Source organism: Eschrichtius robustus, chromosome 4 (genome assembly GCF_028021215.1).
Source record: "Eschrichtius robustus isolate mEscRob2 chromosome 4, mEscRob2.pri, whole genome shotgun sequence".
Lineage (NCBI taxonomy): Eukaryota > Metazoa > Chordata > Mammalia > Artiodactyla > Eschrichtiidae > Eschrichtius > Eschrichtius robustus.
Window position 1 is genome coordinate 51516482 of NC_090827.1, and position 17795 is coordinate 51534276.

At 39.4% G+C, this 17795-nt stretch overlaps 1 protein-coding gene across 6 annotated transcripts in view; it reads left to right on the plus strand.

The window, feature by feature from the left end:
- Positions 1-238: 238 nt before the first annotated feature.
- Positions 239-17795, plus strand: part of WDFY3 (WD repeat and FYVE domain containing 3) — a 272029-nt gene continuing 254472 nt past the window's right edge. For all 6 annotated transcript variants that reach the window (XM_068542705.1, XM_068542706.1, XM_068542707.1 and 3 more), the window contains exon 1: positions 239-685. The gene's annotated coding sequence lies outside the window, so the exon portion shown is untranslated. The remainder of the gene's footprint in view (positions 686-17795) is intronic.

Here is a 17795-nt window from a genome sequence, read left to right on the forward strand (position 1 = left end):
GAATCAGAGCCCGCTGCCTGCAAGAGGGGGCGAAGCCAGCTAGTAAGAGAAGGGTAAAAGCGGGAAGCAGGGGGAAGGGAAGGAAGTAAGGAAAGAGGAAGGAAAAGCAAGAGGGTTAAGAGGAAGAGCGGCTGCAATTTCTGCGGCCGGCTCAGTAGGAGGAGCAGGAAGGGAAAGAGGAGGATCCAGAGTCAGTCAGTCAGGCAGCCAGCGGGAGGTGGAGAAAGCAGGAGGAGGAGGAGGGGGAGGATTAAAGATGGCCACCAACAGCTGCGGGAGACGGCAACAGCCCCTCACTTTCCGGGATGGTCCCTGCGGGGCGGCCCGGCCTTGATGGAGAAGAGAAGCCCGAGAAGCGCCGAGGCTGAGGCGGCGGCGGCGGCGGGGACCCAGCGAGGAGGAGGACGCGGGGGAGCAGGGAGCGGGGCAGGAGAAGGGAGAGGCGGCGGCGTCGCTACCCCGGCCGCCTAGCGCCGCTGCACGCCTCGGCCGACCGGCTCCCGCACCCCCCGGCCGCAGCATCGATCCCGGCCCGAAGCCCCGTCCCCCTCAGCGGGGCTCCCGGGCCCCACCGTGGACGCCGCGCCCGCCGCCCCCTCCCCGTCGCCAGCGCGCCCCCGGCGCGGAGCCCGGCCCGCCGCGGTCCCGCTCCGGGTCAGGCCAGCCCGCGCCCACCCTCCCTCCGGTGAGTGCCCCCTGTCCGCCACCTCCCACCCCCAGCCCTGCGCCCGGCGCGCCGCGGCCGCTTTGTTCGTAAGGGGCGGAGGCGCTGCCCACTCGCGGCCCTGCGCCCGCTGCCCCTGGGGACAGGCCGCGGCCCAGCTGCCGCCCTCCCCCGGGACCGCGCTGCCCCAGAGCCACCGCCGCCGCCTCCAGGGCTGACGGCCTGGCCTGTGCCCTCCACCGCGGGCTGGAGAGGGCGCCGTAGCGGACGGGTCGGGGTCGGGGTCAAGGGCTGCGGTCGGTGGGGAGCGATGCTGGGGTGGTTCGGGGGATGGGGGAGGAGGGGGCTGGACGTTACCTCCTGTAAGCAGTGGGGGCGTAACCTGGCGATACAGGAATCGGGGTCCGGTCCGGGTCCCTCAGCCAGACCCCGCGGGGTCTCGGCTTCCGGAGCCCCCCGCCCCCGGGCGCCGTCGAGCGAGGCCTCCATCCCTCGGGCGCTGTCTCCGCCGACTGCGGGCCTCTCCTGGCTTATTCCCGAGCCCTGCTCTTCCCCCACCTCCCCCCCACGCCCTGTGCTGGAAACCTTCGTTTGTGGAAGCAACCAGAGATGCTCTCGCGGAGTGTGTTTGCCCTTTTATTCTCTTGTACGGGGGATGTGGTGGCATCGCGAACGTTCACGGTTACCGTGGGATTTAAACAGCAGATGTGACCTTTCCGACCAACAGCCATTCGGCGGACCTGGCCAGTGTGTGATCCTCAGGTGCAGCGTTTCATTGATTTTTACCATGAATTCCGAGATCTACGGTATTAGGTTTTCTTTTCACTGAAATAATCAGATAAAACCGATTGAAAGGATGTTTACTATGTATGTGAACCCTTGCCTCGACTTCCAGTGCCTTAAAAATCGTTGTTTCCTGTGGGAGAATGGTGCTACTGCATGCGAAAAATTATTTTTTGTTCAGTGATGGGCATGAGTTGGTCAGTGCCAAGTGGTTATTGTAGTATGAAAACGAAACAATTAAAGGAAAACAAAACCTTTTGCTTTGAGATAGCAGCATATTTCCAGGTTGGAATTATTTGATAGCAGGTTTGGAACAGTTTCCACCATCAGACGGGGTAACAAGTAAACAACATAAAACAGAAGCAAAAATATGTTTGATTAAAAAAATAAATAGATGTGCTAGTAGTGCGTACATCTAGGAAAATATAAATCTCGCTTGAAAAGAAAAATAAAACTTTAACCTGGGACGCTAAGCATAGGAATCAGGTTTTTTTGATATTTAAAAATATATATTGCATTAGACTGACTTGGGAACCCTTCCTATGATATTTGAGCATCAGTGGTGCATGTTACACTATGAACCATTCATTCTCTGGCTGGTAGAAATATAGGTTTCGACTCCTAGTGTCTTTTTCTGAGTTGAAATTGATTCATGTAAAAAATGTTATGCTTCTAATTTAAAATTTCTGCAGAAAGGAGATATGAATTAGAAACATGATGTTCTGGTCTTACTTGCAAAAGAAAAGTTTTTTTAAAAAAAGTAGATGACAGTGTGCTGTTTCAATATTAGTTGGATTCTCTACTTTGACGATTCTTAAAATCCACTGCTCAACTTGGTAATTTTAAGAGTTTACATCAGACATTTTTAATTTCATGCATGAGCTTCAGAGGGTCCTTGAATCCTTGGGAATCATATGAATGTAGCATATATTTGCATTTTTTTCTGGGTAAAGGGTCCATGGAGTCAACACATTCTCAAAAAGATCTGGCTACGCAAAAAATTATGAACCACTGGATATATAATTAAAGAATAAATCTCCTATATTAGGAAAATTAAAATTCTTAGGATTAGAGTTGATAATTTATATCTTTCACTTCCAATTATGCATAAGAAGTGTTTGTTATTGATAGTTTAGCACATAGAAGTCATATTTCATGCATTCTTATTGAAACCTCAGGAAAATGTTAATCCCATTTTACAGATGGGGAAATAGATATCGAGAGAAGCTTGTTCAAAGTCACAGCCACTGGCGGGCCAACATTTGAGCCCAGACTGTGTAAAGCCAGAGCCAGCACTCCGAACAACAAGGCTACAGTTGGCTCTAAGTCAATGACAGCATTTGCTTGATGTTAATATTAGTAATTGATGTTTTGTTACAGTTGAAAAGTGGATCTGACATTGTCATAACACAAAATATCATGGGATTTTTGAGCCACTGACTCTGAGTAGGAAGAGACCTTAGTAATACTAACCTCTCGTAATGATACTAGTCTGGAATGACAAAGTAGGGCCATTTCTACATTATTCTTGGCAGGATTATCCCAACCCTGTTTTTTTACTTCCTGTGATTACAAGTTCACTTTTTTTTTTTTTTTTTTTACATTTTTAATCTTTTTCTATTTATGTGAGTTGTCTATTTCCACTGAGTTCCAGTTCCCTCTTTGTATGTGTGATGCATTTGTCATCCATAAAAGAATTAAGAGATAAATGACTTCTACTCTATAATTTTTTTGTAGTCAGGTTTATTGGGTGTAATTTACATGTGGTAAAAGTTTTGGCAGATGTATACAATTGGCTGATCACCACCACAATCAACATATGAAACATTTCTATCACTCCAAAAAGTTCTCTCATGCCCCTCTGTGGCGAATCCGTTCCCTCTACCTCCAGGCCTTGGCAACTGTTAATCAAATTAATGTCCCTGTTGTCCTTCTAGAATATCACATAAATGAAATCGTACAGTATGTATTCTTTGGTGTCTTCTTTCATTTATCGTAATCCTTTTTTTTTTCAACATCTTTATTGGAGTATAATTGCTCTACAATGGTGTGTTAGCTTCTGCTGTATAACAAAGTGAATCAGCTATACATATACATATGTTCCCATATCCCGTCCCTCATGCGTCTCCCTCTCACCCTCCCTATCCCACCCCTCTAGGTGATCACAAAGCACCGAGCTGATATCCCTGTGCGATGCAGCTGCTTCCCACCAGCCATCCATTCTACATGTGGTAGTGTATATACGTCCATGCCACTCTCTCACCTCCTCCCCATCCACCCCTCCCCCTCCCCGTGTCCTCACGTCCACTCTCCACGTCTGTGTCTTTATTCCTGTCCGCCCCTAGGTTCTTCAGAACCATTTTTTCTTTTAGATTGCATATATTTATCATAATACTTTTGATATTCATTAAGTTGTTGCATGTATCAGTAGTTTGTTAAATGGTATGCTGATAAACATTGTAACGGCCTGCTCTCCAAAAAAAAAAAAAAAATCCCTGATTGGTAGCATCTGCTAATTATTGCAGTGTATATACTCTCATCGCGGCCCGTGTTAAGCTACCTAAATCAGCTTGCAAAACTCCTGAAAATTAACAGTGGGCTTTCGTAAGCCGTACCAGTCAGCCCTAGCACGCCACTAAATTTGTTCCTTTGTATTGTTGAGTAGCATTCCATTATATTGAGGTACCACGATTTGTTCATCCGTTCATGAGTTGGACATTTGAGTTGTTCTCCGTTTTGGACAATTATAAATAAAGCTGCTGTAAACAATTATGTACAGGTCTGTGTGTACGACAGATGTTTTCAGTTTTCTTGAGTTGTACCTAGGAGTGGGATTACTGGGTCCTATGAAAAGTGTATATTTATCAATATTGGTAACTATTTGAACTGCCAAACCTATTTCCAAAATGACTACTGTTTTGCATTCTTATCTGAAGCAATGTAAGAAAATTTCAGTTGCTCTGCACCCTTGTTGACACTTAGTATTGTCAGTTATTAGAATTTTAGCTGTTTGTTATATCTAGTGGTCTCCTTTAATGTTTTTGACTTCTTCTTAATTCTTACGTTCAGTAGTATTTGAACTAGCGTAGGAAGTTTATGACAGACATTGCTAAATAATTTTTTTTTTTTTGGCTTGGTCATCGGTCATGATCTCAATATGAAGGCAGTAGCACTTAAAGGATGTTTCTTTGAGTTTCTTACTGTACAGTTGGCTTTCATTTATTAAAATTGCTTTTATAAAAGAAAGCATCATTAGAGAATTCTGATACTTAGCTCTTAACATTTTTTAATGTGGTTTTAGAAAAAGCTAGGTAAAGTTTTGTTTCTTTAAGAAAAATTTAGAATTAAAAAATTCTCAAATGATGAAGCATTTCTTCGATTTTTACTTGGACTTAGAGGGAAAACAATAGACTGAAATAATTCAGTCAAGTAGTCTTTGAAGTCATCCCAGATCTTGTAAGGATCATTAATCCATGAATAATTGCAGCATTACTTTTCAATATTTAGAAAGCCAATTTTCAGTTAATATTACAATGTGTGTTCCCCTCTGTTAAGGTGACTTTTGAGCAGAGGTTTGACACATTTAAGGGAGTGAGAGAGTTTTAGATCTGGGAGAAAAGCAGGTGCTGAGGCCCTGAAGCAGGAGGGTGTTGAAATGTTTAGAGAACAGTAGGGGGTTGGCTGGAGGGAGGTGAGAGCTGAGGTCAGGGTAGTGGAGGCCCACGGACCCTGTAGGCAGTGTAAGGACTTCTGATCTCAGTTTAAGCCTAGAGCGTGTCCTCTGCATGGACAGAGAAGTGTTCTGTTTCCTGCTTGAAGTTTCTGAAGTGTGCCACCCTCTCCTGCCTGGAAGCTGGTCCTTTTACCAGGAGTAGTGCTTGGTTGTCCCTCCCCTGTGTGTTCCCTTAGCACATTTTGTCATACCTCTACTTAATAGCTGCTTTATTTATCTGTCTCCTCTCCCTAGATGGAGGTCATAGATTTTTCTTTTAAACCTCTGAATTCCTGTTTCATTGGATGAATGTTTGTGGAATTATGGAATTGCTGAAAATGGTGTTAATCATTAAAAACTGGGTAAGAGATAATCCAAGAGTATTGCTCATGTAGACGTGGATTCTGTCTGTTTTGCTGACCGCTGTACATTTAGTGCTGGGGCAATGAGCTGTGCATAATAGGTGCTAAGTAAATACTTGGTGAATGACTGAATGGACATCCATGTGCCAGCCTCTCCTCCCTCTTTCCTCTGCTTCCCTTAAGCATTTACCATGGGCAAATCCCTTAACGTGTTTCCCTATGGACTTCCTTCTTCTAACTGCATGCTCAAGAAATGCCAAATACTTAGGAAATTCACTCATTCATTCATGCTAAACAAATGTAATAATAAAGAAATGTAGATAATTTCTCTCCAAGCTAAATAGTGTTCATTGAACAATGTTTTTGTTCATTCACACTTCTGTATTCCTTTCTTTAATGGGAATTTTTGAGGTTACTTTATAACTGGGCCCCTGAATCTTTAATAAACAAGACACTGATTATTTAATAAACAAGACACAAGGTCTAGAATATCACTTCTGTAAACAGCTGAAGCAGAAGCCCTGCAGAGTGAGAAAAGTCTAGTATAGCAATAAAGTCGATATTTTGTAGTGTTCCACTTGGTTGAACAGGCAGTCGTAGCTGCTGTATTTATTCGACTGTACGGATGCAGAGCTTTGGGGTTTTGTGCTCACCACTGAGACTGTAGAAATGTCCGGCTCCAGCACAGACACCCTCAACACTGGAACATCTAGGTTATCATCTTAAGCCTAGAATTGTTAACAGTAACTGCGAATCCCTCCGTCCTTACATCTCAGGCTTCCTCATTCTGTCTGATTCCCCAGTACCTGCATGTCTTTGAACCTGCAGGAGAAGGACATTGGGAGATGCTAAGTATTGCATCTGCAGAAGCTGTAAGACTTGAGGAAGAATATTTAAAGTAATGTTTTTTAGTGATATGAGTCATTTTCCCTCCATTTTTGTTTAGCCAAAAAATTATTGTGTACAATAGATTGTTTTGTGTGTAACAGATCATAAATATTGGATTATTGATCTTCATAGTGTTGTAATCCATTGTGACAAGTCTAGCAGTGATATGCCCTGTAGTTCTTTTGTATATGAAATACTTTGTATATCTTAGCCTGCTTAATGTAGATACTATTTGTATTTTGACCAACTACACTGTGCTTTCACTAAGTGCGGAAAGTTTGTTTGGGGTTTGGGTGTTTTTTTTTTTTTTTGCTGTTTTAATGGTTATGTGTGAGTAGGGCCTTGGTTTTACTTCTCTAGTAGAACAGTCTTAGTATTAAATTTGCACATTGGTTTTCTTAAGTCAAGGAAAATTATTAACAACTTAGATTTAAGTTTACTTCCATAAAGTTTGTTTTTAAATTTTTGTCACCTGCTTCGATTTGTGTATAGTATATTAGTATGTGGCTTGGCACAGTGTTAATGCAATTAGTTATTTTAAGTTTAATATATCATTGTTTTGTGATCAGGTGCTGTAGTACCCGCGCAAACTTGAGACTTTGACATGTACTGTGGCAACCCTTTTTATCATTATGCCAACTCAATAACAGATACTTTTAAGTCTTAAGAGAACTGAATCCCTACTCAGTAAAGAGAAGAGACTTAGGCGGTACTTTAGTTACGCATTTTGGTGAGATTGCAAGCTTAGATGAGTAACTTTAAATCAACTAGATACATGTGAAGCCACAATGGATTTAAAGCACTGCTGTACTGATTTTGGAGTTTAAAAGACTACTGAATGAGGATTTTAAAAAAATAAATAAATAAGCTAATTACGGTTGTTTGATTCTTTTGTGTGTGGCCTAATCCCTTTAAAGTATTTGTTATTACTACTTATAAAAGATAAGTGCCTATTTATAATGGTACTTCAGAGGCCCCCAAATTAAGAGATTTGAATTCTTGTTCTGCCTTTGCCCCTTGAAAGCTGTGTTACTTTGGGTGGGTCACCTGTCCTGTTTGCCCTCTGGTTCTTCATCTGTTGGCAGTCATTTCTACTCCATGTCCCTTACATAATAGTGATCATTGAGTTCTGACACAACTTCTTTTAGCTTTCCTTGTTTCTTAAGCCACTGGTACCTATGTTGTGAGAGGTGTCATGTTACAGCTTGATCTTTGACATACCTTTGATAGGTATATCTTCAACACTTGATGAATCTGCCAGGCCCAGCTTCCTCTTCCTGTATAATGTTTCTTCCTAGTTGTGTCCCTCTGTTCTCGAGCCAGTATGGACTTCAGGGAGACCAATTAATTTAATATTAGCCTAAGAAAAGTAGGAATCTGATACACAGTCATTATCTGATATTAGAAAGTCATACCAAAATTATTTTGTGTTTGCTATTTTTTCTTCAGGGGCGACAACTAGTTTATCAGCACAGAATCTTTTAGGTTTATTGCCTTGCTCTAAGTAAAGCATCCACTAAAAAAAAGCATGTAAGTAAAATTTTGCTTTATAAATTATATAACTTAGGAGGTGATTAATTATTGTAAATATATAGGACTCAACACTTTGAAAAGGACCCCACGAGTATCTTCTCAAAATATCCAGATTTCTTAGTACATTTTGAGTGTTTGAGTTTAGAAAAGCAGCTTACTAGTTTTAATTTCCCTAACATTTGTTCAAACTGCATTGCCTTACTGATATATTTTTTAAATTTTGAAGAAATTATAAACTCACAGGAAGTAGCGAAAACAGTAGTCCCATGTACCCTTCACCTATCACTCTTGACCAGTGGTAATATCTTACATGACTATAGTACAATACTGATTTGTACTTTATTACTAAAAGCACAGTGATCTTGCTAGCCTTGAAAAATGTTGACAAATACAAGAATGGTGATATTTTTGTTCTCCCCAGAGAGTGAAGAGGTTAGATTCTATACTTTGTTTCCATGGGCCAGCAGACCAAGGGTCTCTTTCTTTCCTTAATTTTCTGTGAAAAGGGCAACAGGTAACTAGGCAAATGGCTGATTATTTTCTACCAAGTAGGTTATTCACAGCCCCGATCTAGTCAGGTAAAATTCAATCACATGGCATTCTTTTTGCTGTGCTCTTTTATTTAATCACTACTATATTTGCTTATTGGGAACTTTCATTCTTAACAAGTAACAATATAAAGAAAGAAATATTGGACAGTTAGTCAAGGGATGGTATTTATTAAGTACCTGCTATCACTTTGTTGAATAGAGAGGAGATTTCAGAAATAGAAGGGGTGTTTTTAGTATAGTTGTATAAACAGCTGTAGAACATTACCATATATTGTATAATATATTTCAGCAAATTTTATTCTCTCTCTAAATACACATAGACATGTAATTGGCCTTCAGTAAGCACTGAATGAATGAATGTAGTTAGGTAATAAGGATGTTGTCAGAAAATTATGTAAGTCTTAAGAAAATAAATGTTTACTGTCACTCCTAGGAATTCTAAGACTTCATTATCAAGTGAAAGAATGATAATATATTTTTTTTATGTTTCCTTATTCTCTTTGTCCTAGAAATCCCTCAGTAAATTCATAATCAGATCTTCTTGATTGAAGCCTGGGTTTCTCTGACTCTAAAGCCCAAGTTCTTTTCCTGTGGCACACTGCTCATTAAAACACAGTGATTTAGATGATAAATGCCACAGTTAAGTAAACAAGTATGAAATAAAAATAAACTCAGTATTTTTAGAAATATCATTGTCGATTGATTGCCTAATAATTTTATTTAATCTGATTTATTTGTTTAACGCCTAGTGACTAAATTAGACCAAATATAAGGGATTCAACTTGCTCTGGGAACCTACTTCTTATTTCCCAAAATGCTAATACACTGTAAGTGGATTCTCAAATGATACTATAATGTAAATTAATAATTCTATACTTTTTCCTAATTATTTATTAAATGTTTTATTGTGTGCTGTCCTGAGTGCTCTGGTAGATACATGGATGTTTAAGACATGGATAGTTCTGCTCTCAATAACTTTACAATATAATGGAGATAAGATGGATGCATAAATAATTGGACAGTATGTGATTAGTCTGTCTGAGGGGTACAGAAGTTCTATGGATACTTAGAGAGTAGAAAGATTACTTTTAGTTGAAATGCTTAGGGTAACCCTAAGATGAGGTTTGATCTGAGTATCAGGTGGATTCGTAGAAATTCCTTGGTGAAAACTGTGAGATTTACTTATATTAGAATTACAGAAAATTATAAAATCAATCGATTTCACCATCAATGAATCAGATGAGGTCTCTTGGGAAAAAATTAGTCTGAATTTATTATTTAAGTAATGAGGAAAAGGAATACGGATAAAGTAAAACATTTAGAAGAAAACATATTTTTAACATGAAAACCTTAGTTTTGCTCCTGAAGCATTTTACAACTAGGTCACCATGAAAATTGTACTAAATATGACTTCCCTAGCATGTATTCTTTTTAAAGATAACTTGATCTGTTGGACTGATGACAGACGTGCTTTATGTATATCATTTCATTTGCTAAGTCCAGAAATAAATTAGATGAGTTACCTCTTTGGTCACGATGAAAACTGATTTGTTGCTGTTTTATTATTTCTGAAGTCTGACCGGTGTTTAAAGTATTTTTATTATCTCGGAGTGAAGTAGCATTGAAAAAATTATCTTGACATTGTGAACTTCAAAATTGCTAAGAGGTAGCTATTGGTGGCGGGCTTAAAGCAAAGGCTGGAGAAGGAAGGGAAAGGACAGTGTGGGTGAGTGGAAACACCATGGGGGGGAACAAGGAGAGAGAGAGAAAATAAAGAGTTCCCTGTAAAAGGGACTTGTTCTGCCCAGGGTCATTCAGTCTAGCAGATGCTGACCTGTATCTAGTCAAACCTGGAGCATTTCCGAAAGCTCGTTTCTTCGTCAAACTTATAAAAGAGCAGAAAATGTTGAGTTTGCTTCAGTTATACAATAAATATTAATGAAAAATGGTGTCATAACATGCATTTGTGTTCTCTGCCTCCTTTTCCACAGAGACCTAGATTTAAATCTGAGTCACCAGAGTAAATAAGTTCAGTGATTCCCAGCTTGAGTTAGGTTACATAACCACCACATGCGTTGGCATAGGTGTTTATACTTTAAGGAGGGTATGGGGAATCCTGACACGACATGGCAGCTGCTGAAAAGGCATTAAGACCACTGTAGCACCAACATGCACTTGTGTAGTTGGGAGAGGGCAGGGGGAAAATGTGCTGAATAGCCTTTCTGAGATGATAATACTAGTGATCTCTATTCATAGCTAGGGGTATTGTGTCTTTCTTAGAAAGCTTATTCTTTTTTCTCTTTATGGGTTTTCATGAACTCTGATTTTTCTCAGCCTAATGCATTCATCAGAAACGAGCCATTTTTTGACTGTTGTTTGCCAGCATTAAGAGATCTTTAAAAGGTCCCCATATTCTAGCCTTTCTTCTTGCTACTCTGCTTGTTGACACCCACTTTAGTGCAGAATTTAATAGTTGCTTTGCATATCCTAATGTCATCCAACAAAGCATCATTCCAGTCCAGTGAAGTTCTGCTCAGCGAGTGCTATTTTAATGGAAGAAGACTGGTTGCATTCCAGGACCTAATTGTTACTTTGGTCTTGTTATTTAACATCAAGCAAGCATACATTATAGATAGTAATCACACCTGGGTGTGCTTTCTTGTGTTTTGTTAAAGTTTAGAAATGCTCTTACATGATTAACATAGTGGTGACACTGATTTGTATTAAAAATTTTTTTATCTCATTTTTCTAAGTAGCAGAGGTAAGTACTATGCACAGGTTTTGAGTTAAGACTTTTGCATTTTGTCATCTGTTATTAAGAGATCAATAAGAAAGTCCTGTTTTTATTTTAAAAAAAGTTTAAAGATGGCAGAGTGACTAGTAAAGAATGCTATAGCTTATTGGAGTTACAGTTAAAACTAAATTTCGTTATTATTTTCCTCTTGGGACTTCAAATCACTAGAAAATGTCTATGAACAGCAATTTAGAAGATAAATTGGCCAGATGACTGAAATAGAGAAGTCCTACCAATGTAAACAAGTAGTAAGGTGAATTTTTAAAAGATAAATATTAAACATAGTGTTTGAGGAAAGTGTTATAGTAATATTAAGTTAGAATAGAGGGAAATAATTACCTGGTGAAAAGTTAAAAGCAAATGAAATTAATCCATCATGTGAGCTGCATTTTGCCTTGTGTTTATCGACTAGTAGAGAGTGTTTTGGGGGAAATGGGACTTAAGACTAATATTATACTTGGTTTTCTTCGAGTAAGGTCCTGCCTGGCAGTTGTCATTCCACAGTGGCTTTATTACACTGTAAGATGAGTACATTTGACACTGTTTTACTAGCCATCTGAATCCTTGATTTTTTTTTTTGTTTGATTTTTTTCATTCAGCAAGAGAATATTAACTGTCTACTTTGGGTTCTGAAAATAATAAGATGATAAGATACTATTTCTCCATTCAAAGAGCTAGTAAACTAGTTTAGTTTATGAACAGATAATTATTAAATAATGTGGTAACGACATCTGCTTTGAGGTTTTATTGGCTTTCCTTTCTAGCCACAGTATTTGGAGTTCCTTATTATCCATTGTACTTGTTCTTACTGCAGCCCTCTTGGCTTGTAAGGGGCCTGAAGTAAATACACACACCTTTTTCCTTGAATCTTGGGCTATTTTGCGGTTTTGTGTTAGGTCCATGATGATCCCATTTGTAACTTGATCTTTAGTTAGGAATCAAGGTAGAGAAAGCCAGGAGGGGAAACACCTTTAATGAGGATATACTATTAATAACAAAGCAAGACTTTGGAGAAAATGATGGGAATCCCATTTTTTGGCAATAGATGGAATTAGAAATTTAATCATGTTTCATAAAGAAGAATTTAGCATTGCTCAAAAGAGATACGAATTTATATGATTAGATGTATATACTTTATTGCTTTGATGTACCTTATTTGTTTTGTGTCAAGAAATTTCTGCTTGAACTCTTGGGAATGAAATGGTCATTTCTGTATGCTATAATAGACTATAGTTACAAAATGTAATTGTTTTTTTTCTCTACTTTTAGAAATTATAATCTGATGATTTAAAAAAAAAATTTTGGCATGTAAATGTCCAGGATTCATATGATGTTATTTTAATATCACTGTATTACAAAGTTTCCAATTCATACCATTTAGAAAAATTTTCTCATTTATTTGTTTTGTTTCTAAATTATGTTAAGTTTGTATACTTTTACCATATCTCAAGATTTGATAGAGTTTTGTTGTATTTGTGATATGACAGAGCATGGCCAAGTTTTAGAGTAGGGCTGAGCTTAACTGTTATACAGGACAGACTAGAATGAGTCCACATTTGAAAGACTGCTGCATGTTAGAGCCAATCTCACCTAAACTACAGGCGTTTGAGAAAAAGTTCTCTTTGGTAGCCCATGTCAGGGATAGAACAGGCAGAGAACAATCTGCACAATCTATTGCTAATGGGAATTCAAGGTGAAGAAGCACATAGAATTGAGAGAAAGAGAGAGAGAAATTAATGAGTGAGTTCATAAATTTATACATATATTTATGTGATTGGCTGCCAGAGAATTCTGTCTGGGTACTGGACTCCAGATAATGGCCTGATACCAGTCCTTGGGATTGGGACTGGTAATCGAAAGTAGGCATCCCAGTACTAGGAAGACACCAGGCAGGGACCAGACTAGGAATCTCCAGAAGTGTTAGAACAGAAGCCTAGTTACAATAACTGAGGTATAAACAGGGCTAGAACAGCAGAGAGGGTAAGAGTAGAACACAGTGAGTATCAGAACAAGTTAGGATCCCTAGTAATCTAATCTGGGATGTAAGGCTGGGTGAATTAATGTTAATAGTGACTTGATCCAGAATTGAAGATTAGGGCTGAAACTGCTTAAGCATCCCTTGTCAGAAGTCTATATCTAGGATATAAGTGACCGGAGAAGCAAGGCACGTGGAGAGCACAAAGAGACTAGGCTTGAAATTTTTTTTTATATACTATTGTCTTTTAAGGACAGAATTCATTTCCATTGTTAATCAGTAATCATTCACTTTGCTTTGTTGGCACTAGTATGGGATCACGAGATGCAGAGAACTGCTGACATTTCAGAGTAATGCCTTAACACGGAACTGGTGCTAAAATGAACAGACTGAAGCTTTGGGGTAAATGTGCTTTCTTGCAAAATAGGAGGATATGAAAAAGCACGTTAGGCATGAGAGTTCTAATGTCACAATTCTGAAGGCAAAAGTACACTATGTTAGTTTAGTTTTTGAGCGGGCTAAGAGGAAGCAAGGAAAATGTACGATTGTGATAATTTGACGTTAAAATGAGAACCTTCCATACCTTTTTACTTCCTAGAAGAAGTCAGTAGCATTTTGGGGTTTCAGTCAGCTGATACTCACCAGCTTAAGGGCGACCAAAAGGCATTTTTGGAACCCATACTGGAAATTGATGAATGGAATGAGTGGGGCTTGAACAGAAGAAACCAGAGCAGCTCTTGGGAGCTCATCAGCAGGAGTTTTTATACCTTCTTTCCAGACCCCTGCCATTAATGTGACTTCACTGTAAAGATTTATTCTCTGCCTTGCCTTTTCAATTTTTATATTCCAACAAGAAATGATTAGATTAGCCCTTTTCAGCTCAGGGATCTGTCTCCTAGAGCCAGAGGACCCACGGTTATGATGTACAGTCATAACCCCAGGAGTCTGCCCTTGTGTGGTGGGGACCATCCCCACAGAAAGAGAAATGGAAAGCCGGGCAGCCCTCCTCGGGGGTGTCTAGAAGATCTCACCCATTAGTGGTTTAACTACCCCTTTTCCTTCCCTTCTCTTCTTTCCCCTCACTTCCCTCCCCACTTGTATAAATGTCGAGATAATCCTGCTATATCCCATCCATGGAGGCAACTTTTCTAGTGGGAGAAAATCTAAATGCAAGCTGAAGTGCCACATTCAGAGGCAGAGGGCTACTGATTCGGGGTGATATCATGCTGCCCCTGGTTCCACTGTGATTCTATCTTGATATTTTACAACTTAAATTTAAATCCTGTTAACTTGCCATCTTCATGATTGGGAGAAAGGAAATAAAAAGAAAATGTATTTAAAGGGAAAGATGGAGGTACTTACCATCTACCAGTGACTAGTAAGGAAATTAGTGGTGGCTACAAGCCTTAATATTGTATCAGTGCACACACCCTGACCTGTTTCGCTTCAGATTTCATACCTTCTGCTAGCATCTCGGCTTATCGGGGTTCTTTTCCTCACAGCCTGACCCAGTCCTTCATTCTTTTTTTTTTTTTTAATTTTTATTTATTTTATTATTTATGGCTGTGTTGGGTCTTCGTTTCTGTGCGAGGGCTTTCTCTAGTTGTGGCAAGCGGGGGCCACTCTTCATCGCGGTGCGCGGGCCTCTCACCATCGCGGCTTCTCCTGTTGCGGAGCACAGGCTCCAGACGCGCAGGCTCAGCAATTGTGGCTCACGGGCCCAGCCGCTCCGCGGCACGCGGGATCTTCCCAGACCAGGGCTCGAACCCGTGTCCCCTGCATTGGCAGGCAGATTCTCAACAACTGCGCCACCAGGGAAGCCCCAGTCCTTCATTCTTGAAAGCGTCTGAGCTCCTTGTAGCTCTGACTGTATGGTATTGTGATAGGCTTCCACTAACCTTAACACTACATAGTACTACCAGAACTTAATCCAGTGGATTCCCCTGAGTTCTTCTCATGGTCTTCCTAGCCCCCAAAGGTAGAGTAGCAACCTCTCTCCCCCTTGATAGTCATGGACAGTCATTCTTAACCCATCCTGTAGCCTTCATTTTTGCTTGTTTTTCTACTGTCATGAAGAAATCAAACTGAACATGATAAGCTCAGATTTCAGTGGAGTAAAACGGTTATTTTGTCCCTGGTAGAAGTATTTTTTTTTTTTTTTTTTTGGTACTAAAACTTCTAGGTCAGCAGATTCCAGAGTTCATAAGATAAAAAACAAAACTTTGAGAGCAGAAAAGACACACCACTCCACTATTACTGTTTGGTTCCCACATCCAATATATTCTGGAGATGGGAGACAGCATATTTTGGTAGATGGTTCAGAGCCCATTTTGTATCCTGCAGGACAGCACCCCAAATTCAGAAGTTTTTAGCTCTGGCAATAACTCTTACATCAAGCTTCTCTAATCATTGCTTCCTACTGTGGGGACAGCTGTGTCTGAATAAGAGTCTATTTGATAAGATTAATCAGGCCATGTGCATCTACCCATTGCCATTTGAAGTGAATTCCTGGATCAGGGGCCGTGTGATTTATAGGAAGCATTCAGTTAATTCTGCATAGTGGTGCTGGCAGAGGCAAATTCCGAATTGATGACTCTTACAGCAAGGATCGGCCATCACCATTTCTGTAATCCAAGGGGCTTGATGCCTGCTAAGAGGTAGTGCCTGCGGGGGACTCAGGCAATTGGCTTCTCAATAGTAGAGGCAGTGAGGTCAGTCTTAGTGAGTCAATGTAATTGATCCCTTGCATAACTGCTTCTTCTGCCAGCTGCTTGTGGTTATTTTCATGAAACCACTGAGCAAGGACTAGGCTGGCTAGAGAGGGAGTGTGACTTGATCTATGATGAGGGTCATCTTGTCCACCCGATTATTAAGAGGCTTTATATTTTGATTTGTTTGCATTGATTGGCAGCGGCAGGGTTCTGGTGAGGAATTTTTTTAAATTGCGGTCCTGTTGTGAGAGATTCATTCAAATAGCCATTCCCTAAATCTCCCTATTAGTTTTTTCTCTGATCTTTTTCTTCAAGGCCATTGATCATGGCACAGAAAAGGGAAGGGACTGTAGGCACTCCAGCTACTCTAAGAAGTGTCTACAACAGAAATAATAATATATTCTGTAAGTTCTCAAAACTTAAGCAGGATTTCAAGTCACATCCAATGGCTGTGTTAAATTTTAACCTAGTTTTGTCTTACTTGACTCAAATCTTTTCCCCTTTTGATTTCATGTTTTACAGTTCCTCAATCATAAAAGCCTCATTTAAAAACTTTAAAAATTTTTGGTTAATAGAATTTTAAAATGTCATATATCCTGTATTTGTGATGGCGTGTGTGTGTACGTGTGTGTACCTATATATACTCATTTGAGCAGAGAAAATGTCTAAAGTGCATACCAGACTGTTAAAGACTATCTTTGGGGCATGGGTTAGGGAAAAAGAAGAGTTGCTGTTGTGGTGGAGAGCAGTTTTATTGTTTTGCTTCAAAAAATGTGCTACTTGACATTTTATATTCTACTAAGCATGTATTTTTATTAATACAAAAAATGCCAACATATAATTTTTGTTTCTTATAATGTTAGGAGAGATAATTTTGGGATGATTAAGGACTAATAAATAGTACTTACATATAAAGCTATCTGTGCTGCCAACAAAAGCGTATGTAATTTTTGTTTAAATTGAAGTATAGTTGATTTACAATATTGTGTTAGTTTCAGGTGTACAGCAAAGTGATTCACCTGTGTGTGTGTGTGTGTGTGTGTGTGTGTGTGTGTGTGTGTATAGATATTTCAGGTTATTTTCCATTATAGGTTATTCTAAGATATTGAATATAGTTCCTTGGGCTATACAGTAAATCTTTGTTGCTTATCTATTTTAAGTATATGTAATGTTTAAAATTTTTTTAGCATATGTGTTTGGCAATCAAATGTTTATTGAAAGTCACTGCATTAATTAGTTTTTTATGTAATTACACTAAAGTTGAATCTCTTTGCTTTTCTCATCAACATAAAGTTTCCACTTAAAAATGTAATTGACAAAAAGTATAATATATCCTAATCTGAAATGTCTAGAATTCAGAGGTCGAATTGCAATAAGGAATTGCAGAAGAGAGGCCCTCAACACAGTATTTTCCTTTGCTAATTTTAGTTTTCATGCCTGGGCATCTGATAGGACCCGGATGCTATGAAGGGCTCTTAAATTATATGGATATATTTTCTAGTTTTTAGTATTTGCAGACCATTTTGCATCGTCTTCAGACTACTGGTTGATGATGACTTTGTCACCTTTCAAAGAACCATCCATTATCTAGCTCCCTCTTTCTCTTTTTAAATAAACCTATTCCTTCAAGTATATACATAAATAAAAGTGAAGAAATTGTAGGTGTACAGCTCAATGAATTTTCTCTAAATGAACATTCTGTACCATTAAAAAAATGAAAAGGCTAGCCAAAGACTGGGAGAAATATTTGCAAAACATATATCCAACAAAGCATTTGAACCAGAATATCTTAAGAACTCTCATAATCTAATAATAAGACAAA